The sequence below is a fragment of the Equus przewalskii genome, chromosome 18, assembly GCF_037783145.1.
Source record: "Equus przewalskii isolate Varuska chromosome 18, EquPr2, whole genome shotgun sequence".
Classification (NCBI taxonomy): Eukaryota; Metazoa; Chordata; class Mammalia; order Perissodactyla; family Equidae; genus Equus; species Equus przewalskii.
Window position 1 is genome coordinate 61,465,695 of NC_091848.1, and position 24,677 is coordinate 61,490,371.

Sequence of the window (24,677 nt, forward strand, 5' to 3'; positions counted from 1 at the left end):
AGCTCCGTGGCCGTCAGTCGGTGCTCAGGAAGCTTTCCCGGGCGTTGCTGGTGTGAGGCCCTTTCCCCATCAGTCTGCTGTGCTGCTCCCGCGTCACCCTGTCACACAGAGCACTCTGTCTGGGCCTGCTTTCTCACCCCGTCCTCAGATGCCTCTGCCACAACAGAAGCTGCAGGTTCCTCTCTGACCCCATCCGGCCTGTGGCTACGTGGTAGCTCAGCCCACACAGATGGATTACACCGATTCCTAAGACCTCGCTCTCATAAGTGACTTTCTGTTGCTTTAACCATGCTCAACACGGAAGGAGATACTATGTATGCTGTTCAAGTAAAGTTCTGAAGAATTAGCAGTCTCCCCAAGAGGCAGAACTCTCTTCCTGCAAATTCAGAGTCTTTGGCTGCAACAAATACATTTTTAGCTTCAATTAACAGAAAATTGACTAAAAGTGGCTTAAAAGTTTATCTCATTAAAAAAAGGCAAGAGGGAGTGCTTATTTGTGGTTAATTCGGCGGGTTAGCCTTGTCATTGAGGACCAGGGTCTGACGTTGCTGTCTCTGCCGTCTCCAGCACCTCAGCAGTCCAACCCTCGTCCGTGCAAATGTCTGTAGCAGGGCGAGGCATCATTTGCCAACAAGACTGTGTCCAGCGAAGAAGAGGTTTCCCTCCCGTGTGTTCCTTCTGACGAGAGGCTGCCTTTCGCAGGAGCACCCAGCGGAATTCCTGCAGGTCCCACCCCTGGACTGGATCCCAAGCTCACGCGAACCATCCGCCAGAGGCGTGGGCGCCGCGCAGCCGAAGTCTCATCCCGACCCAGGAGGAGCCCGACCGGCCGAGGGCGCGGAAGAGCCTGCAGGTGAAGCAGGGGGCAGAGGAGGCCGGAGCAAGCCGCGGTCAGGACAGACAGGAGAAGGGTGGCCTCGGGGCTGCAGGCCGGCTGGTTCCAGTCTCGGCAAACAGTGCCAGCACGATGCCCTGCAGGAGGCCGCGGACCAGGGCCAGGCACAGCACCGGGGGCCGCCGGCACAGGGCACAGCACGAAGAGGCACTGGCACAGAACCGCGGGGCGCCGGGCACAGCACCGTGGGGCGCTGGCACAGGACACAGCACGAAGAGGCACTGGCACAGCACCGCGGGGCTCCTGGCACAGCACCGTGGGGCGCTGGCACAGGACACAGCACGAAGAGGCACTGGCACAGGGCACAGAACCGTGGGGCGCCGGGCACAGGGCACAGCACGAAGAGGCACTGGCACAGGGCACAGAACCGCGGGGCGCCGGCACAGCATTAGCAGGCATCCCTCTGCACCTGCGCCAGCCGAGATGAACGCCTGCTTAAATCCTGCGTCCTGGGAACCAGCGTTGCCGACTCCGCCCTAGTGCTGGCCATGGCTTTGAACGTGGAATAAGCTCCACAAATGCATTTACTGAATCTTGAGGTCTGGTAGGAAACCCAGTTTGCCCATAAATATCTCTACTGATTCCTGAAAGTCTGTCACTAGCGGCTTGTTCCTCTGTCGGAGCCTTGCCTTCTCTCTGTGACAGTTTTCTACATGTAAACGCCCTAAGCAGGGAGCTCACTATCTATCATATTCTCTCCTGTAACCGAAGGAGAAGTCGTGGATCACACCAGGGCCTTACTCGCCCACAGCGCCCAGTAGACGTGGGGTCCTGGGCGAGTCCCCTGGGCTCCCCTCTGGAAGCGGCTCCCGCAGGGCGTGAGCGCTCCATCCTCGAGGGGCAGTGTCCCCGGGGGCAGCAGGAGGGCGAGGGGGCGGCCGTGAGCAGGCGGCTTCTGCCGCGGAACAAACCGTCGGAAACTGAGGCTCAGATGCACAAGCACTCAGTACGGCTCGGGGTCCGACGCGCCGGGGGCGCTGCGGGCGGGGCGGGCGCGCCGGGGCCTTGGCTCAGCGCGCGGGGCTCGTCCGTGGCTGCGGGCCCAGGACGGTGTCACCGTGAAGGCGTGTGACTTCCACCGTCTGGCAGACGAGCCCTGCTTCCTCCGGGGCTTTCCAGGATTCAGGGAGAACAGAGGAGCCGACCCCAAAGCGCAGGTGCCCGCAAGGCCCCGCTTGTCATTTCGCTCGCGTCCCCACCGGCCGAAGCAGGTGCCCGGAGGGGCGCGCGGGGCGCGGGGAAGGGCCGGGAGCGGTCCTGTTTGGGGGCATCTGTGAAGCGCCTACGGAAGGTTTCCAGAAATTGTTGGGAGGCCCGCTGTGAACGAAGATGAGCCAGAGGAAGAACCGTCGCAGAGAGAAAGGTGTGTCATTGAGAGAAGTGGTTCCAAAAAGAAACAGAAACAGCTGTCAGAGCAGCGAATACACACGCATCCCAGCGCTGACTCCGAGCAGCCCGCTTGTCAGTGGGGTCTCCACCCGCGAAATGCAGACCGCAGGTTTTCTGAGTCATGACCACCTCTGCCAAACGCCTGTGCTTTACCTTCCTCTGTGTTAGGCCGAGAGGGAACAATAGGGAAGACTGCAGGGGGGTATTACAGTGCTTGTGGAAAGTTACTGCACTGCGTGCTGCCTTATGTACGTCCGTATTGTATGAGAGTTTAACAGGACCTAAGGCTTTGTTTCCAAAACAAAGGACAGATTTTTCTATCACATTATGACATGAAGTATTATTTGCAAAATACCATGTATGTTCCTCATACTTCACTACATCTCGTAATTTACCGAGGTAATGAAGCTCATGTCACCATAGCACAAATCATTTATAACTGTATTTTAACATAATTTTTTCATTATAAATAATCACTGGCAAGTATATTTTCTTTTATGCCTTTAAAAAATTATTCTGAGAAGAGATTCTTGGGTTTCTTAAGATTGCAAATGGGAAAAGAGCTTCAAAAGCGTTATTACCCTGAGTTACCATGTACCAGCCTCACCTGGTCCAATAAAACCTGAAGCACTTATCAGTGTTACTGGACTTGCAAAGCCAAGAAGCAGATCCTGAGGCAAATGAAATCACCAGGACCTTCCACTGTCCATCCTGTCCTGTTCTGTACGTCCCACCACACTTCACAAGGAACCGGAATGCTGGAGGTCATCCTGAGAGAGGGCGTGTGGGACTGGACAGCCTCTACCGGCCATTTCAGCGGGACATTCTACAACTTTACCATGCTCTGTCTGACCGCAGGCCCCGGACACAGTCACTCCACAGCTGAGTGGAGAAACACACTGAGCATTCCACAGTGGGACTGAAACCACCACGCACGGGTCCACCAACTGTCCTGCCTCTAAGCTAAGAACGTTTTCTGCATTTTTAGTGGTTGAAAAAGCCAAAAGAAGAATAATATTTTGTGACGCTTTATAATTACATAAAATTCAAATTTTAATACCAATACATTGTGCTTTATTGTAGCATAACCACGTCCATTCGTTTACATACTATAATGGCTGCTTTCATGCAGAGCTGAGAAGATGCAACGGAGACCACGTGGCTTGCAGAGCCTAAAATATTCACTGTCTGGCCCTGTATAGAAAAGATCGCCAACCCTGTTCTGGAGGAAGAAGAAAGAGTATCTGACCCTCTGCTCCTCCACTCCCTTTAAGTTCTCATCCTTTTATTAAGTGCACCTTCCCAGATTAGCCAGACCTGGAACAGCTTGAGCTGTTCCCTGCTTCTGCTGCCTGGGGAGAGGTTTAGTGCGTGCTCCACTTCACAAGAGGCACGTCAGGCAAACCGTGCGTACAACTCACGCTGTAAATGAGTTAATTATTCAAGCACTCAATCTCCTGGTCCTCCATCCGACAGCATTACAATGAGGAAATGAACGAACCTGAGGGCATTTCATGCTCCTCCCCCATCCTTCACTGAAAACATTTCAGAGACTCGCTCGTCAGGAGCTTAAGCAGCCTTTATAGTCGATGATGCCATCCCAGACGTTTCTCTGCAAACTGCACCAGCACCACCCAGATGGAGGGAGGGAAACTCCTGCCGGCTCTGCAGGAATTCACCGTGACTCAGCCTCCACCGCCTCTCCAGCCCTTCAGGAAAACCTAATTCCGGCCCCGATTTATTTCAATTGCTGGAAAAATAGCGCATGAAGCCCTTGGAATGGGTAAAGTGACATGTCACTTGCATACCGTGGCGTGCTTTCTGTTCTATCGTCAGGAAATGCAAGAGAGTAAGAAAAAATGGGAAGTCTCTAAAGGGTTTTAAGTGAGCACACTGCATGCCCCAACCATCTTGCGACTCCCACAGCCTGCAGTGTACTTTCTCCCTTTTTTGGTGTTAAGATGGCAAAAGTATTCTCGTCCTTTAAATTCACTTTCCAAACACACTGTTCTGAACAGCCACACGGGTGGCCCCTTGAGGGACTTGCCCTGAAAGGCACACGGCTGTCTGTGCTCCCTTCTTAGCTGCCTGTTGGTTCTCCTCGGGTCTCACATGCATACACTGTAGCCGCATAGTGGCAGTGACCTTAAGAAAAGCCCCTTGGGTCCAGAAGCTTTGGGGGCATTTTATGATAATTAGCTTTTATGGCCTTTTGCAGTTTTTCTGGTCACACCTGGTTGTTGTGCTCATTTGGGGGCTTATTAAAAAGAGCATTGTAGGGCCGGGTGGTGTAGTGGTTAAGTCCACGTGCTTCGCTTCAGTGGCCTGGGGTACTTGGGTTTGGGATGGGTTTGGATCCCAGGCGCAGACCTATGCACCGCTCATCAAGCCAGGCCGTGGCAGGCATCCCACATATAAAATCGAGGAAGATCTGCCTGGGTGTTAGCTCAGGGCTAATCTTCCGCAAGCAAATCTGTTGCCAATCTTCCTCACAAAAAAGAAAAAGAAAAAAAAGACAGCATTGTATTTCAACAAATGAGAGGCCATTTGAGGGAGTAATGAGGGAGAGGCCTGCGCTCCCATGTTTTAACAAAATGCCACGGTGTGGTGAGTTACATAAAGTGAGTGCCTTTCTAATGCTTGTATTTCTCCCTCCGACTCTTAATGTCTCTAATCCCTCGGGGTCATGCCCAGGGCCCGTGTGGCATCTGTGAGTGAAGGAGAAACAGACTGACTTGTAGACCACTGATAGCTGCTTCGGTTCCAAGGCTGGAAGTGTGTGTCTGGTGGGAGGGATGTTTATCTTGGCGGGAGGGAGAGGACCGCGGATGGAGCCAGCGGGAACAGAAATCCTCCTGCAAATGGCAGCTCTAGGCAGTGAAGCACTTCCCACGGAAAATAATGAGCTCTCTCATTAACAAGTGATAGTTTGTGAAGTAAAGTTGCAAAGCATAAGTAATGAGCTCCGGGAAGTGCCAGGAAAACAGCAGCCGAAATGTCAGTGGTGCGCGTTACACAAGTTTACAGGTGGCAAGGGATGCTTGCTGGCAAGGTTGAAGGCTTACCCAAAACCTCCACTGGTTTTCTTTTATAAAAGTATTTTGCTACATTCTTTACCACCTACTGTTGATTATGTTCCCCTTAAATTCATACTCCAGCACATTTTAATTAAACCTTTTTAAAAAATACATACTCACGTAAAAATGATCAAACTGTTCTTTTGTGAGAGCCAATCGCTGCATGCCTTAGAGCACAAGCATGTAATTTTCCAGTCTAAAACTCTGAACACACGGTGACTCACTGGGACAGTATATTTGAAATCAGGATTGTTCCAGAAAATCTAGCATGTTTGGCTACCATAATGAGAAGCTGAATATTGCAAATGCCTTATTCATCAATGGTATGGTAAACATGGCAGCTGCTGCATTTGTCTGCTTACTCTGCAAGCATCCCTTCTTCCTTTTCTCCTGACACGCCTGGCCCAGTCCCCATCCCCTACCAAAAGAACGACCCAGGGCTGGTCACTGGGGCACACCACACATTCCCGGCCTCTGTGGTTCATTCACTGGTGGGCGAGTGACTCAGCAAGGCCCCACAGAGGCCCTTCCTGGGATTGCAATATGGACAGTGGGAAAAAAGGGTTGGCTCTCTCTTCTTTGAAGACACTAAGCTGGTATCCTCCAGGCCTGGGGGTACCAGCAGAAGAAAGCTGGGAAGCAACAGGCAGGACTGAGGTTGACGCACAGAGAGGGAAAGAGCTGAGCCACAGAGAGAGGAGACCTGAAGACACAGTCTGTGCCCCGGGTCTGGTCTACCTGGTGTCACTAGCTTTTCTTCTCTACCAGGTGGTGGATCAGTAAAGTCCAGTTTTGCTCAGGCTGCTTTGAGTTGGGTTTCTATCCCTTATAACTTAAAAAGATCTGACAGTCTGTCAATGGGCAAGACACTCTCATAACGAGGGCAAGGCGATGAGAAAGTGCTGAAGCTGTATTTAATCAATTCCACAGCAGCTGTACCCAGAGAATGATACAATTCGTCCTTTCCCAGTTAAAATAAAGAGGACAGTGAGCAGGAACTTAGGGGAAAACAGAACGGCTATCTTCAGAATACACGAGCCATGGAATAGTGTCTAGTACAGACCACCTTAGAGTCTACAGAATTCACGTGAGAGGAGGACTGAAACCACAAAACAGACAATAATAGATACAATAATTCTGTTGTATTTTCAGAGTCTGGGGGCTTTTGTAACTTTCTAGTGTTTACTATTTCAGTGCCCATAGATATTTTTTCCATTTTGATTAAAAGAAAAATCCTCTAAAAGTTCCCTGTCGACACAGGACATATGAAAACCGAGGATGTATACAAGAAAGCAGAGCAATCTCAAGGGCCAGGTAGCCAAAACAGAGAAAGGAAACTTTTAAAATAGTGATTTTGAATTTGTGCAGTCTTAAAATCTGTGAGATATGCGTGTTGACAGCACGTGCACTTCTTCGGCAGCACAGGCCGTAACTGAGCCTAGTTAGCAACACAAGTCAGTAGAGGAAGCTGCCGGACGGGCTCGCCGCCAGAGACGCCCGCGTGAATGAGGGCTGACCCATGGGCGCGGGCGACGCTTCTCCCCTTGACAGCACAGGGCCCCGCAGCTGCATGTGGAGGAGCTCTAGCGGCTTCACGGAAAACTGTCGTTTATTCTCAGCCTAGATTTTGAGGAAAAGTTGCTTCTTCGAGCCCAACCGGATCTTGTGCTGCACTGAAGGAGCAAATTGTGTCGTCAATACTTGAGGGTTATCGTGAATTACATCCTATTTTGAAAACCAGAAAACCAGTAAAAGGAAAAGGCCTTAGAGTCATAAAATGTAACCTGGAGGAGCATACAGACACGCAGAATCACTCAAGGAGCCAGCCCTCTGGAAAAGGAGTTTGGGGCCAGCCAGGAAGCCAAGGGAAAGGAAAGTGGGGGTTTCTTGGCAGAGCCTAACTTTGGCAATGTGCAAGAAAAGGGAGCCTTCTGCACTTAAGGGATTTCAAGGATCCTGGTCCCATTGGCAAGGCTGGGTGGGGTGGCATGTGGAGGTCATGGGCGAGAGATTTTGAATCTCCAGGCAGACACGTAGATGTCTCAGCCTTCCTCTTCTGACGGCATTGGACGGCTTGATTCTTCTGATCCATCTTTGACTGATTCCATCCTCACCGAGCAAACTCTGACTCCAAAGTGGGCCAGTCTATACTGCACAATTTTCTAATAATTTGAACCGCAAGTGTTTCTATGCATGTGATAGTAATTTTAAAATCAATTGATGAGTGGTTGTTGATTATTACTGTCTTTCCATGTACTAAGTTAAACCTTATGAATTTGCTAATGTTTGCAGGTGTCCCACTATCTAGCAGTAGAGCGTCTCTGTGAAACTCTTCATTAGCCGAGACAGGGAAAGGCTAGGAAGCAGCTACTATTAATCTATACGGGGAGGTTTTCAGTGGTCCCAGACCCGGAAATAACCTACCACGTAAATCAAGATACAGCACCGATGCTCACAGACACAGCTCAAAGCCATGGCAGGCGGATGCCAAGGTGCGGAGATGCTGTGTGGTCCCTGGAGAAGGAGATCAGCGGCGCCACTGTCACTGCTGGGGGCGCGGCTACCTCTAGCGCCCAGGAGCCACAGAACAAACACTGGACGCTATTTTCACTTTTTTTCCATAAAAGCAAAAACCCTCTTTGTACTTCTCTCAGTTAGCAAAAACAGGCACCAATGTAGGTCTTTCATGAAAGCAAAGGGACGTGAAGCAGACTTTCAGATGGGGACCAGCATTTATTTGGTCTACGAAACAACACTTCATAGCTCAGTTACACTAAGAAAACGAATTAACACAGACTTCAAGGGTTTTTGTCCACATGTCACCTAAGCTATTTGCAAGCTAATAATAAAGTTTAAAGCTGGTAAACTCATATCCCAGCGTCTGTTTCCAGTCACTTGCCTTGGAGTTAGGGTGAGACAGTAAAACTGCCGTGGACTCACAGAAAGTAGGAAATGGAAAGGCCAGATTCAAATAGTGCCGTTCTCTGATTTTACAAACGAGGAGGTTGAAGCCCAGACTGGCTAAGTGACTCCTTCGAAGCTGCAGAGCCTGCTGGTGTCAGAAGTGGGGCCCGAGCCTCACTGCCAGTGCAGTCACCTTTCCACCATGTTCTGCTGAACACACCATGCGCCAGAAACACATCTGATGAAAAAACCGACCTACAGCAAGGGAGACCAAAGGCTTGTTCCGGCTCTTCCTTCAAGCTTTAACTGTTTACGCTTTTATTATAAGCACTGTAGAAGGCACTGTACTATCAAAATATATCTAATATTCTAGTTATAATTTAAAATGCCTTTATTATAGAAAATTTGGAAAGTGCGCAAATGTATGCAAAATAATGACTATTATCTGTAATTCCAGCCACATGGAAAAATCAGCATTAACATTTGGCATATATCTTTCCAGAATTTTCTTCTAAGCATGCAATTATGAGTTTTGCTCCCTTCCCAGTGCCTGAACAGCACCCAGCAAAGAGGAGGCAGAAGCTACGCTGATCAAGAGCACAGTCTAAGAGCAGAACCACCTCCATCCTGCTGACCACGCGACCTTAGGTAATTGATTAGCATCTTTCCCATTCATGAGGTCAAAATAGTTCCTACTTTGTAACAAAGTTATGAAAATTCAATAACATTAATATTTGGAAATGCTTAGAACAATGCCTGGAATATAGTAAGTGCTATGTAAATATTTATACAATAAACAAGTAGGTGCTCAAGAAATATTTGTGGAATAAAGGAAGACATGTGTGTGCGCATAACTAAAAACTGCAGTACTGAATATAGTTTATACCCGGCTTGTTTCACGGAATATTGTATCGTTAGCATTTCCCAGGTTAGTAAAAGAAATTCTACTTCATCCATTTTTCTCTTCTGCTGAATCACTCCCATGGGTTACATTCTGCTCTTTCCCACTAGACATCTGCATGGCTGGCGCCCTCACGACTGGCTCGGGTCACATCGCCTGCTCGCCCTGGCCATGCCGCAGCCCACCCCACACGTTCCTTGGCGCTCCTGCATGTCCCCCAGAGCATCCTCCCCTCCTACCACGCTGTATTACGTAAGTACTTATTGCATCTCTATTACTTTCGTCTTCCCTGGACCACAGACGCCCTGAGAGCAGGAGACTATTTTGTTCACTGATACGGCCGAGCACCCAGAAGGATATCTGCTACAGAGCAGGTGCTCAGTAAATATTTGCAAAATTGAAAGGGTTCCCTCCATCTTTTTTGCTACTATAAATAATATTGAGATAAGCATTTCTGTATGCAAAATTTTCTCACAACATCTGTTTATATCTTTCATATTCTAGAAGTGAAACTGTGAGGTCAAATGACACGAACATCTTGAAAGTTCCTACTATTTATCACAAAATAGTTTCCAGCTGTCGTCTGTGGAAGATAAACTCACCAAGTACACAGCGTGTGTGGAGGGGGCCAGCAGCATCCACCCTGCTCTGCACTTCTGCTGCTCTGCCCACCACCGAGCGGCCCGCCCCACGCAGCGAGGATCAGCCAATCTAACTGATCCGAGTCATGGGCGTTGACTGAGCAAGACGTGGCCGTGAAGGAGGCGACGCTGCAGTAAAGGACGTGTGTCTCTGTGTATTCTCTCCGGGAGTTTCCCAATTCAGGCACCTGCCGTGATCGCACATACACACCTCCTGAAGCAGCTCATCAGCTCCTGAATCTGTTGATTCAGCCTATTTTCTTCTATGCATAGGTTCTAGGTCCAAATTTTGAAAACTAAAAATACAAACGTTGAATCTACAAAGCTCATTAAATATTTAAATATGCTTCTTATACGACAGATTTGAAATACTCCAACGTCTTGAATTTTCTTATCTGAACATAGCTTCACTTGTTTCTATTCTTTAACAATTTGCTATTCAAAATATAATCAACATCCCCACAGATGTCTGAGCAGAGCACGGCTTCACATTCCTCATTCCAAATAGCATCCTTCTGCCAATGCCCATTAGCTCCACTGGCTGCCACAAGGCCCTGCTGCCTCATTAGGTTTCCTGCAGAACAATCCCCCACCTGGCTACCGTGCAGGCACCCCACTCCTCTCTCTTTCCTTATGTCCTTTGTTCAGAGTCGGGTTCAAGGTCTTACATGGTGTCACTGCCCATAGAAAAGAATCTATTATACACCCCATAATAAACATTTGTTCATTTCTAGATAGTTTCACAACTCCATTGTAATTTCACGTTTACAAGAAACATTATTTAAGAAGAAAATGATGGGCTGGCCTGGTGGCGCAGTGGTTAAGTTTGCACATTCTGCTCTGTCGGCCCGGGGTTCACCGGTTCGGATCCCAGGTGCGGACATGGCACCACTTGGCAAGCCATGCTGTGGCAGGCGTCCCACATATAAAGTTGAGGAAGATAGGCACAGATGTTAGCTCAGGGCCAGTCTTCCTCAGCAAAAAGAGGAGGATTGGCAGATGTTAGCTCAGGGCTAATCTTCCTCAAAAATAAAATAAAATAAATTTAATAAAAAGAAAAAAAGAAAGAAAAAGAGCTATGGTATATTTTACGTGGCATGCACGCCGTACACAATCAGCAAGAGATTTTTCAGCATTTTCTGTAGCAAAATTCTAAGCCAATTTTAAAGGATGCAGACTGTGGAAAACTGACGCAGCAAATAAGTCAGCAAAAGAATTTAAAACACAGGAACAACAGGAGCACTGAGCACAGAAACAGCGACACGAGGCGGTTTATCTTGTGGAGGAAATCGGACGGTCATAAGCACTCACTAGTTAGATTTCACGCTTGCGCCTGTTTTGGAGACACGCTTTGTGTCTTAATCTCATGCAAAAATTTTAACAATCAGAATATATGTCTACATCACTTGCTGGGGTACTGCATGGAGAGTTACTCTAGTTACATTTAATCCTATTTCGGACTGATGGAGAGACGTGCCCATGCACCACCGGGTGGACATGGATGAAGCTCAGGCCTTCTGATGCTCTCCCTGCACAACTGGCTTCACCATCTTTACGGGAAACACTGGGGTAGCAGCCCCCGGAGGCAGGGTGGGCTCTTGGCACGCACATCTGCAGAAGCACGCGTCCTCTGGAGGCCAGGCCTGGTGGAGAATTTGTGAAACGACAGACTACTTTTCATACGTTTAAATCCTTACTTTTGTGTCCCTCTCTCCTCTCAATGTCATTCTCCCCGATCTCCTTCTACCACCCAAACTTCCACGTGTTCCACTCCACCAGGAACCAGCGGGTTAATTAAAAACTGAGAGTGAGGAGAGGACTGTGGTTACAGAACCTTCGCGTTTACCGTAGGGGATGCTGCGGAGCTTTAGACAATTCCTGAAACTCCAAGCACCTGCGTGCTCTCACCTTGAGCCTTCGAAGGAACGTTCCTGACGGTGGCTTGTGGCTGTCAAGATTCTCAGGTTCCATTCTCAGACACTGCCAGCAAGAGCTTACACCTAAAGATCACGTCCTCAGAACAGCAACGTGGTTACACCAAGTCTGTCTTCAGATTCGAACTCTTGTACTCACTGGACGTGTGACCTGGGTCCTGTGGGCATGGCAACCAGCTCAGAGGTTAGCACGAGAATGAAATCATACACTTGCTTGTACGTGGAAGGTGCTCAAGAAGTGCAGCGATGGTTATGTTATTAACTAAACTACTGCTGTGTAACATATTACTTCACAACTTAATACCTCAAAATAACAAAAAGCTTTTTTATCTCACAGTTCCTATGGGTCAGGAGTGTGGGAGCAGCCCAGTTGGATGGTCCCGGAGGAGGGTCTCTCACGAAAGTGTTGAGAAAATGTTGGCTAGCCCTGTGGTCATCTGAAGGCTTGACCAGGGCTGGAGGATCCACCCCCAAGATGGTTTTTTCACAGGGCTGGTGGCAGGGGGCCTCAGTTTGTGCTGCATGGGCCTCTCCAGAGGATTGCTCTAATGTCCTCATGACATGATACCTGGCCTCCCCCAAAATCAAACGATCCAAGAGAGAGAGGCTGAAGCTGCAGTGTCATCTATGACCTGGCCTTGGAAAGTGCAAGTCATCACCCCCACAACGCCCTGCTGGGTTCGGAGGCCAGCCCTGTCCAACAGTGAGGGGACTGCAAGAGAGTGTCGATTCCAGGAGGCAAGGGTTCATGAGCCTTCTTGGAGACGAGCTGTCATGACGGTGATGATGATGGCACAGACCCCGGCGACCAAAAGCTCACGCAGAACCCAGAGGGAGGCAGTGACATTCCCTGTGCCTCAGGGCACAGAAGAAGGAAGCTGGGTATTCAGTGTGAAACTTTTTCCTTTAAAGATCCCCAGAAAGTTCCTGAGTGAACTGTGCCCTGGAAGAGACATACAACTTACCAGTTTCAGATATGTACTAAGTGCCAGGAACTGTTCTATTTGTTTGAGATTCATTGTAAGCAAAACAAAGATCCCTTGTGGAGCTTCCATCATAGTGGAGAGAGAGGCAATAAAAATAGCAAATTCTACAGCATGCTAACGATAAGTGAAGGAAGAGAAAGGGCCCAGTATATGGGGGTCTGTGATGCTGGGGTGTGGCAGGGGGCTTGCTGCAGGGCTAAATATTTATTGAGTGAATCAAGACATGAATGAATAACTCCCAGGCCTGCCTCTGGATACTCTGGGAGAGAGAACTTCAACTTATGCACACACTGAGAAAAAGCAGCTTAAAACACTGAATGAAAGTAGCGTATAGGACCTGGATAGGTAGACTCCATGAGATGCTGGGCCTCCGAACACCAAAGAGAGGAGCTGTTAGACAGACACAGCAGGAATAGTGCACAAAGGCTGTCACGCTGGATGCGGCATCCGGGGAGCAGGGTCACTGTGCATGACGTGCACCCAAGAGAAAGCACGATGGGCTGGGAAGAGCCTACCTCCCCAGAGGCCTCCAACTTCGAGACCAGGCAGTATCCTCCAAGACAGTACTGCCGCCTCCATCTCACAGAAGAGGAAACCACAATTCAGAAACCAAATGGCTTATTAAGCATCTGACTCATTTCAAAGACAGTGTTCTTCCCAGAAGGCATATCTCTTCTTCCAAGATCTTACTGGACATGTGAAGTGAGAATTCTAGCACTGTTAAGGGACCTGAATGTACAAAGGCATCTTTTATGATTCTAGATGTGGGACTCAAGAAGGGACCACAAACTTGAAATTTAGAAGAACAATATGGCAATGGAGCGATGTGCGATCTCCACCAAAGATGTCAGATAATAGTTCACAAGCTTCATGAGGCACACTGCAACCATCTCTCAGAACCGTTGACCTCTCCTGAAGGGTCTGCACGTACGACAGGAATGACGGGTCATGGAACACAGCGACTGCTGCACACTATGGAGTTGTCCTCTCCTGAATGGTCCACACGTACGATGGGAATGATGCGTCACAGAACACAGCGATTGCTTTGCACCCACGGAACTTCAACTTCCCCTCATGTGTTAGTGGAAGGTGAGGAATATGATGCTCCCCAGAGCAGCCTGAACTCAACAGGGCAGATGGAGCTAGCCTAAGGGAGGAAAAGCTTTTCCTTAAAAGTCATAGGGCCCCTGGATGGGCCTCAAATTTAAACTGACAAAGACAAATTAACAGTAGAAAGGCATACTAATTTATTTAATATAAGTCTTAGACAACATGGGAGCCTTCATAAGGAAATGCAGAACCAAAGAAATGATTAAGCCTGAGCATTTTTACACTAGGGTTTGATGGAGAGCAGGAAGTCACATGAAAATATGAAAGGACCAAAGGGAATGGGCTCAGTAGGGTTAAGTCGGGAAAACAGCAGGGCCTGTTCCTCCAGATTCTTCTGTGAGATCCTTTGGTGATAAGGACCCTTTCCCCCAGGTACAGGAAGGGCACCTTCACATGACGGCCTCAGCACCTGCTTGAGCAGAGAAGGGAAGGTCAGAGCACCCTGCCTGTGCCTGCTGTTCCTCAGACTCCTTCAGCTCAAAATACTCAACATGCAAGGTACCAGATTTTGGGGTGTCATGTTCTGAACTCTATCCCCATCAATTGGATCAAAGGGTTCTCACTCAGCTCTGCTGACAAGTAAGCAAAAAAAAACTGATCAACTAATCCTTAATGCCCCATTGGAAAAGCTCACGTGTGATCGTACTCATCATTATTACTTAGTAAAGATAGACTAGGTGATCTATAATTCTCGGGTTTTTTTTTTAAAGATTGGCACCTGAGCTAACAACTGTTGCCAATCTTTTTTTTTTTTCTGCTTTTTCTCCCCAAATCCCCCCAGTACATAGTTGCACATTTTAGTTGTGAGTCCTTCTAGTTGTGGCATGCAGGATGCCGCCTCAACGTGGCCTGACGAGCAGTGCCATGTCTGTGCCCAGGATTCGAACTGGTGAAACTCTGGGCCGCCGAAGTGGAGCACGACCTTAACCACTCAGCCACGGGGCGGCCCCTGTAATTCCTGTTTTTGATACACAAATAGCTTGACTGTTAAAATAGCATGCCATGCTAGGGAGAGAGAAAGGGAGTGACAGATAGAAATGGCGAGCAATAGGGTATAGTGGAGCATATGAAGAAGCCATTTAGTGTAAACCCAATTTGACCTTTGTTTTTCCAAAAGGGCCTGACATGGCCATGAGTGTGCATTGTATATCTGCTTTAAACACTTACTGTGGCAAGAACAAAGGCCCTTAAGATAAAGATGCAACTTCCCCCTACATTGGCATTTCCTTAAGGATAAGCATCTTTCCTTAGCCTAGGAACTGATTGCTGTGCTCACCTTTGACCACCCAGCTCGAGACAACAGACCTGCCACCCTGCTGTGTCCACCGAGACAGCAGACCTACCTGCTGTGTCCTTCAATCGCCGTGCCGACAGAGCAGTCTCGCGACTATTGTAAAAGGGACATTTCAAGCATGTGAAACATTCTCTTTGGGGTATATGACCACTCTGTGCACCCCACTTCTTTGCTGCCCTTTCTTCCTCTGGGAAGAAAGGCCCTGGGCCATGGTCCTCACATTTTAGCTCAGAATAAACTCACCCAAATTTTCATTTATAAATTGGTTATGGATTGTTTTTGTCGACAGGAGAACCTGAATATCTATTTCCAGAGAGTTTTTAAAGTCTAGTGGTCCTTGCATCAATGTTTCCTCTTGCCAGAAGTTAAGACAACTCTTTGAGGTGTTCATAGACAAGCGGAGAAACAGATGACAGCTAAGGAAATCATGCTCTTAGGAACAAAACAAATGGTCTAGAACAGCCATCCAACAGAGACGGCTCTCGTCTCGTGGAGTTCTTCAGAGACGTCGGGCAGTGGTCCAGTGGCTGAGCGCCTGCCTGGTTTTGAACGTGAGCACCACGTCCTTGCTGCGTGGTATTAAATAGGGTGCGTGACACGCCAAGTGAATGCCAATGGCTTAAAAGTCAAAGAAGCCAACACTAGCTTGCCAACTAAATACAATTTCAACCTTATCTTGCTCTTTGTCAAAAAATTATGTATTCCTAGACATAAATCATAAGCACTAAAAACAGCCTCATAATTTGACACCAATCTTTTCTCTTAAGTCATTACTCAGGTTTTCATCTTTGAAAGAGAATGGTGACATTTTTGCTTAAAAAAGAACTCATCGTAATTTCTCCCCACCATGCATTTCAATCAGGCAAAGCGAGGTGTGGAATGCTTGCCTCTGTCTGTCTGTCCATCAGGCCCTGGGCAGCCAGGCGGTGGGGGGGAGGGGGGAACAGAGCCTCTGAGAGCTGAGGGTGCACAGGGTAGGCAGAGGCCCCACTGATCGACACAAGTTTTTGACAGATGTCTCCTCACTGCTGTCAGCTCCCCTTTGCCAATTTTTAGCTCTTATCCCATCAAGAATTAAATTCTCAACTTTGAGGGGAAAAAAGAACAGAGACAATGTCGTTCCTCATACTCTGAGCTCTGGTTTGCCAGGCCGACTTCTGACTCTGTAGACACTTAGCACACGGAGATGCAATGACTTCTGACTCTGTAGACATTTTGCACACGGAGATGCAATGCCCATCTTCCTAGTCCTATCAGAGACAGGAGTTAGGTTGACTGCTCTCAGGGCGGCTGGCAGAGAGGCCAGAAGGGGTATTTCCACAATTAAGCTGTTTAAACTAATTTCTCTCAAATCCTACAAAATAACTAACAACTTTGTGATTGCTGCTTTAGAATACAGGTTTACCCAGTTTGGGGAGCGAATACACGGCTTTCAGGAGAAAAAGTGTGTCCCACTGTGACGAGGCTCTTGCTCCACGGGAACTCGCAGGAGGCAGCTGCCAGCACAAGGCACGGCGCCCGACAAAGCACGGGCATTGCTCAGCAGCACCAGCTCCCGGGAGACAATTGGGAGGCACCAGGCCCCTGAGGCATTTTAATTTGCAGCGCTTGAACTTTGTGTCATTGGGTGCTGAGCTGAGAGCACGTCACCTCAGGAAAGAAGGAAAATGTGTGCTTAGTGCACATGAAACGTATGATGAGCGGCTGCACGTTTCTTCAAATGAGCGTATTTGTGCACTAAACTTGGGAAAGTGGTGAGTGCTGGTAAGCCATTTCAACAGAGACCTTCTAAATAAGGCCAGACTTCCCGGGACATCCTTCTGCCCTCCACTCTTCATTTCAGAAGAAACAAAAAGCCCAAAAGGAGATAAGTAGCAAAGAAAGATGTTTCCAGAATGTGCGAGGGCTGGGATCGACATATCCCACCGCCATCCCCCAGGCCTCTTTCCCAAGTCCCAAATCCTTGCTCAGGGTCACTGGCACCCAAAGAAGTGAAACCTGTTCATGGTAACTGAGGGAGAACTCAGACGTGCTCCCCCATTGAGGATGACGGCTGGATTTGCAAACACACTGGGGCCACTCCGGGGGCGCTGAGTCAGACACAGGCACAGGCTGGGCCTGCAGGCTGAGCCATGCATCTCCTCTCCCCACCGTGCTGTGTGAATGCATGGGGTGTTGCATGCACTCACTCCTTCATGTGTTCGTTCACCCGCTCGTTCACACATTCAACATGCTTTTCCTGAACATATCCCAGGTCCCAGACAGTGTTCTGGGGTGTCAGGGGTAAAGGATAACGTCCCTGCCTTCTGTCCTCTGTCCTGCGGAGGTCCTCTCACGCTATGGAGATCCCGCAAATTATAGAGAGTAAGCCCAAGAAATATGAAACTACTGAAGGAGTCGATGGATAGTGACTGGTCTTCTCTCATGGGCATTAACATGAAGAAACGAACAGTTATTGGGCTCACTGGAAGTTAAAATACATGAGTGTGCAAGATTTCCAATTCCCCATAAAATATCAATCGTGTGAGGGGCAAATTAGTATGAAGAAAAATGAGTTGTAATAAAAAACCAACAGATACATGTATATTCATGAACACACACCGGCAACATATGTGTAGGCTATCCGCGCCTTTTCATGCTCCAGCTGGTTGGAGGCGCACCCTTGTCCGTGCTACGGGGGCTGCAGGACCTTCCCAAGGCGTCGTTCAAACAGCGCCGGGAGATGAGTCTCTTGCTTGGACCTAGGCAGAGCGGAAACAGCACCAAGTTGGGAGTCAGTGCTCACACTCTGGTCTTGGCTCCGCCACGTACTCAGTTACAGAATCCCAACCACGTTGGGGCATCAGCACCCTTAACTGCAAAGCAAGAGGGACAGACAATACAACCAGATTTAGCGATGAAGTTCTATAATCCTTTGAAGCTTGTGTTCCTCGACCAGCAGGAATGGGTACAATCAGGAAGGAGTAAAATCCAGAGGCCCCTGCCATTCCCCACTCAACCCTGGGGCTGCTGTTCTCCCCTCTGCTGCATGCAGAGTCCCATCTTCAAACCCAAATCACCAAATCCCATCTGTCTGTGGCTCCGTTCCACTTTCCTCCGACCTCTCCGGAGCACTGGACTCGAGTGACATACTGCACCTTCTTAGAATCGGCTGCTTCCTTGGCAGCTCTGGAAGTGTCCTGCTTCTCTCCCGTCTCGGACAGGCCCGCGCTCCGTCTGACGCTGACAGGGAGTGTAGGCACCGAGCCAGCTTGCTGGGGCCCTCACTCTGCACACTGTGAGCATGCTCCCTGCTTCAACACCCACCCCACTCCTCTTCCCTCCCTCTGCGAAGTCTTTCTCGGAGCTCCCCTCCCGTCCGCCTCACAGCCTGAATCTCATGCCTTTGCCTGAATTCCAACCAGGCAGCTCCAACTGCCTGGAAACAGGTTCACTTGGACGTGAAAAACCCCCTCAAACCCGACACATCTGAAATCCACTCTTCGTCCTCTTCAAGCAGCTCTGGCCCCTCTTCTTCCATCAACAATAGGACAGCTTCACGATCCCACATCTGAAACCCTTGAGCTGGATGTAGTTTGAAGTTAGACATCTTCAAACATTACAAGAGTGATATGTTAACGTGCCATATATTTCTAACCCTCCCAGCAGGATCTCAGGCAGTACCGTACTTGTGCCTTTGAGCCGTGACAGCAGAAGGCGACGACACGTTTACAAACATTGGAGCAGCTGGGTCAGGGAGACGGGCAAAGCAAGGCCACAAGGCTGAACTGAACATCTTTCTCACCATAAACACATTAATATTTAGGGAGCAGAACACATGGTTATTTACACAGTAAACAAAGATATAAATAACTTCTCAGTCAGTTTATGTAAAGTTTTGCTACCAAAGACTTCAGGTCAGGTTACAGAACACATTTTCAAAAACAAAAAAATATTTTCAGGGCTTTTTGGATTTTGGGATTGTGAATTAAAAAATAATGATAATGACAATATTAACATAAAAACTACTTATTAGAGACCAACAATCACTGAAGCACTGTGTCAGAAATTTTATGGACATAATGATAATAGAAACATGTAGTAACTGTGAGGTTAATACTCTTATTTTCCTCATTTTACATGGAGGATAACTGCAAAGTGCTACCATCATTTTAAAATTACCTGGGCTGGAAATTGAGGCATTTTTAGTTCCTCCCTCTCTTTCTTCCCCCATATCAACTTAGTCTTCAGATCCTATTAATTCTTCCTTTCCATTTATCCCTCCCACTGCTAGGATACAACCTAACTCAGGTCCTGTGACTGCCGAGGCCGTGTCTCAGATCCTGAGCATTACACAGCCCAGACCGACATTCTTTTTCCTCCAATTCAACCTTCCCCAAACTATTACTCTTCTTAAAATAAATTTACTATGTACTTATTCATTCTTTCTACAAATATTTACTCTGTGTGGCATTCCTCTTCTAAAAAACATTCGATGGATTGCCATTAACTATTGAGTTAGGTCCAAACTCTTTAGGTTCATATTTCAGGTTCCAAATAACATCCACATTTTCAACTGTACCTCTTCAGATTCACTTAGCTGAACTCTGGGCTCCAGCCAGACGGCCACTTCATGACTGTTTCATTGTGTGCATCTGCGTTTCTGTGCATGCCACACCTCCTCCTGAAATGTCCTCTTCCACTCTCTCCATCTGGTGACACCATGCCCATCTCTGTAGGTTCATCTGTGGTCCCCCACTTCCCTTGGATGTCATCCTTGGATAATTAAGGATGACACTCTTAGATGTCATCTCTACCTTATGACTATCATTTAACACTCTTACCCACGTGGCTTATAATTATATGCTGCCTGCTCCTGTCACTTAACTCTTTACATTTATAATTGTCTTACCTTTGCAACTAGATTGAACATGTATTGATGATAAAGGTAAATTCACATTTCTTTGTATTCCCTACAACGATGAACATAACTCATACAACTGAAAGCTGGTTTTAAATTTTCTGCTTAAACCACTTGGTACAGGAAGGATAATAAAGAGAACCAATATCTTCCTAACTTTATATCCTTTCAATCATTTTTCTCTCATCAGTTATCTCAAGGTGTCCTAGATAATAATAATAGGAACAATATAGTAGAGTTGTTCTTTATGGAGTTTAGGTTCAAGAGACAGAGTATTAAGTGCAAATAACATAATCAAAATTACCTTTGAAAATCTCTTAGGAAAGTGCTATATTGGAGATCTACCAGCTGTCAATAAACTGAACACAGCCAATTTTTCATCCAGTCTTAGAGAAGAATTGCTGTTTCTTCAACTGAGCACCTGGTTAAACAGCTAAGGGCCACCCTGTATGATTAACAGGTACATCCAGGTAGCAGAGTCACACCGAGTGTAGGCAGAGAGGGAACATCAGCCACACACCTCTCATCCTACACTCGCCGCACCCGCACACTCCCTGAATGTGGAACAGTGGAATGAAACATGATTCTCTCCTTAGCCACTTGTTTCCCAAAACTTAAATGCTTGTTCAGAAGGGATCTGAAATTACTTCTTATGTTAGGCAGAACTCTAAGATGGCCCCTGAGATTCCCAAGCCTATGACCCACAGCCTTGAATAATCCCCTCCTCTTGAGTGTGAACCAGCCTGTGAAAACAACAGAATATCATTCCCATGATTAGGTTATTGACCAGCTGACTTCGAGTTCATCAAAAGGGAGATCACCCCAGGTGGGCCTGATCTAGTCAGGTGAGCACGTAAGACTGGGAGCCTTTCCTGAAGGAAGAGATGAAGAGATCCAGAGAGTCAGAGAGCCTTTGGAGAGGGCCGTGTGACAATGACCTGCTGGTGGCTTCCACTTGCTGAAAGTGGTTCCAGCCAACAGCTAGTATGAAAACTGGACCAGCAACCTGAGGGAGCTCGGAAACAGATGTCTCCCTGGTGAAATCTGTAGATGAGGGCGCACCTGGCTTACACCCTGATTTCAGCCTTTTGAAACCAGAAGCAGAGGGCCCAATTAAAATGTTCCAGGCTCTTGATCCACGAAAACTGTGAGATAACAAATCTGTGTTCCTTTAAACTGATAAGTTTGTGGTAATTTGTGATACAGCAAAAGAAGACCTAATACATCTGCTTTCTATATATTACACACTGTGCTGAGCACCTTAAATTCACCATCTTTCAATTATCCTCCTGTAGAGCTGACGGATCTGAAGTTTAAATTAAATTAAATTTGCATAAGTAGGAAGTGACAGAGGCAGGATTTTACATCCAGATTTACTAACAAATGTTCTTAACCACTGCTGTGGGAAAGTTGGGCGTTCTATTTTCGCTGCCTCAGCTAATGTTCTGCATACCAACCTGTCTCTGTGCTTTGGTCCAACTCTGGATTTTCACTCCTTTCTATGGAGAGCTTTCTTACTTTATTGACTTTGAAAAGAACCTGCTAAATTAATTTCCTTCATTAAATATTTATGAAACACCTACTGTAGGAAGCATTGAAGGAAGTGCTGGGGAAATTGAAGGGTTGATAAGGCAGCCCAGACCCTCATACTGGTTGGAAACGACTCATCCATGAGCACTGCAAAGCAGCAGGTAGGAGCCAGGCGACCCACCCGGCCCCGAGGCTCCAAGGAGGCATGGTTTGTTGATTCCTCCGACAAAGGGGTGTTCACAGAATAAGATGCAGACACATTTCTATGCTCACTTCAAATGAAACTATACTTACAGAGTCTCCAGGTTCCTAAGGTTGGGAAATGAGAATCCTTAACTAATTGTGTGTTTGCTTCTCAAACTTCAGCTGACACTAGTGAGAGCTTGATTTATTGTTCCCTTACTACAGCTATGTTATTAGCTACATTTTACGTATTTAGGTGTTTCTTAAGGTGAAATGGGAGATAACTTGATTTACACAGGCTTCCCAGTCTGAAAACATTGTCTGCAATCTAAGAGGAATTCGTAAATAGGGTCCTTACATGTGGAGGACTCGGAAGGACAAAATACACAACGTCTTATATAAGGTTTTTCAAATGTCCTGAAATTGACTCTTATTTAAACCAAGAACAAACAGCAACCTGCCGCCGTATGAAAGCGCGCAGCAGGGCGCCGACACCTGCAGCCGCGGGAAGGTGCGTGGAAAGGCACTAACGCGCACAGGTGTGCACCTTTCGCGGACCCGGACACGGAAAGGAGCGGCTGGTTAGCAGAGTTTCCAAACTCCAGATCACAAACCATTTGTGGGGCATGAAGTCAACGGTGAGCCAGTTGACTTTAAAAAATTATGAGACGTGTGTGTGTGTGAGTGCATCTCAAGTTTGAGGACAAACACTGCAACAGAAACTTGTGTCCGTCCGTGGGTTGACGTACGTGTCGTCTCATAAAGGTGATTCGCACTCTGTTACAACGTCTGAAAGCCACGCCTCAGCGTAGACGGTTCACCTCGGCAATGAGTTACCTCAGCCGGAATCTCGCAAAACTCCACAAACGAGGCCAGACTGAGGCCTGTGGGGAGTGCTTGCAGGGCGCATGTGAGCTGTTGACTGGGAGGAGCCCCTCACGCTCAGGCTCAGGCGGGGCGTGGGAAGGACGCCACTCTGCGGGGAGCTCGCCGGGGCTGAGACGGAGGAGCCTCCGCAGGGCCGAGCGCGGGCAAGGCCACCGCGTCTCTCACGAGGCCCGCCTGCGGGCTCAAACGCCTTGCGTCCAACTCGCCCTGCTCCCCGCACACCTGGGTGGCCACACGGCTGTCCTGGGCACGGGCGTCGCCCTGCGTAATCACTAATAGCTTGCCCTTCCACCCTCAAAAATGTCCTAGTTGGACAATAAATTGCATGACCACCCTTTCCATAAGCAAGGAAGAAACGTCCTGGCCCGGAAAGAAATATTTGCAGGGAAGGGCTGTGTACCAACGATGTGCTAACTTGTTATTCAAATTGTGATTTCCCTCCTGCTTCTGTCTTCTGGCGACGCTCTGAGACACGCTGGTCAGAGGAAACGCGTCTTCCTATCAAGAGGGTCAGCCAGGGCCTGGGAAGTGGCTCTCAGACCAATACTCAAGCGCTTGGAGCTCCAGAAGGTTCTCAGTGCGCTGAGCGCGCTCCGAGGATTTGCGTAATTTTAGACCTCATTTGAAGCCTCTGTAAAATTTTAAAATACGGCGTAAGCACATTCTGCACCATCTGCATAGCCACAATAAGATTCCAGTCCTTACAGTGTTTCTGTTATCAAGTTACAACTAAGCAATATTATTTTAATATTTGTGAAATAACTCAAAAACCCCAGAGTTGCTCTTAATATATAAACTCTGTATTCCTTGAAAGGTGGAGATAAAATGGCATCATAGGACACCACAAAAATAAAGGCTTTTCTATAGTCCAAGTACAGAAAACTCGTGGAAGAACTGAGAAATTACATGACGCTGGACTGCCCAGGCACCTAGCCTCCAAGGCCTCGCCTCCGGAGCCAGCACCAGGCTCGGACCGCAGGGCAACAGTTTCAGCAAGAAGCAGATGTTAAATTAATACTGTTTACTTCAACTTTTAAAATGTCTTATGGAATTTTGTGGATTTTAGAGCTGTATAAAACTCTATGTATACAGAATTTTATACACAGTTCTGCTTGTTAATTTTTAAGTAAATATTTAATAAAATACTGGAGCCCCAGAGAATGCTTTTGCTCTTTAAAAGGGGTACTTACATTATCAAAGTTTGAGACCTATAAGACTGAGAGACAGCATGCCTGGAAACAAAGACTGGCTTTGTGAAAAAAAGAAACAAAAACCACCAATTTTCCTGGCACGTTGGTTTAATAGAAATTCTAGTTTAGCAGAGGGAATGTAATTGCCAAGAACGTGAAGCAACGTGAAGTGGGGTTCTGCGCCCCCTCCCTTGTCAGTCCCACTGCCCTCTTGGACCCGACTCCTATTTACCAGCTGCTCTTAGACAATCTTGGTTCTTCACTCCTGACCTTCTATGTTGTAATAGTACAACCTCAGCTATGGATCAGACAACTTTTAGAGAGAAGAACCTGGATTAAGTGAAATAACAAGTATGAAAGTACTTAGAACAATGCTGCAATATAGTAATCGCTCAAAACCTACTCGCTTCCCTTAGAGAAAATCTATTTCCCTTTAAAAATCAGGCAACCAAGTTTGGAAAGTTTGAGACGTATTTAATGTCACAGATCAACTTAGAGGCAGTAGTAGCTCCAAAACATTAATGTTCACATTTCAATAAAAAGGAAAAACTCTGGAGTAACTCCTAAGTTTACGGAGAATAAGACTTTTCCATAGTTTCTGCAAGTGCTACTTTAATAATCTAGATTTTGACTGTCGTTGATGTGCTGAAGCACCATTTCCTTTTCTATTTTAAGACATTCTCATCCTCTGTTCTGCCCTTGGATATTCCTTATAGGTTTGAAGTATCTGCTAGGATTTATCCATTGGCATTCCAACCTTATTATCGAGGCTATTTCATTTTGGGATTTCCCCAAAATGTGTGCATGCCTAAGCGTGTCCATAATACAGTGGGTTCTCTATTTAATTTACATCTC

The 24,677-nt window shown here is 47.4% G+C and overlaps 1 long non-coding RNA gene across 2 annotated transcripts in view; it reads right to left on the reverse strand.

Annotated features, from left to right (window-relative positions):
• Positions 1-9,850, reverse strand: part of LOC139077061 (uncharacterized) — a 32,704-nt gene extending 22,854 nt beyond the window's left edge. For both annotated transcript variants that reach the window (XR_011529262.1, XR_011529261.1), the window contains exon 1: positions 9,769-9,850. This is a non-coding gene — a long non-coding RNA (uncharacterized lncRNA). The remainder of the gene's footprint in view (positions 1-9,768) is intronic.
• Positions 9,851-24,677: the final 14,827 nt, after the last annotated feature.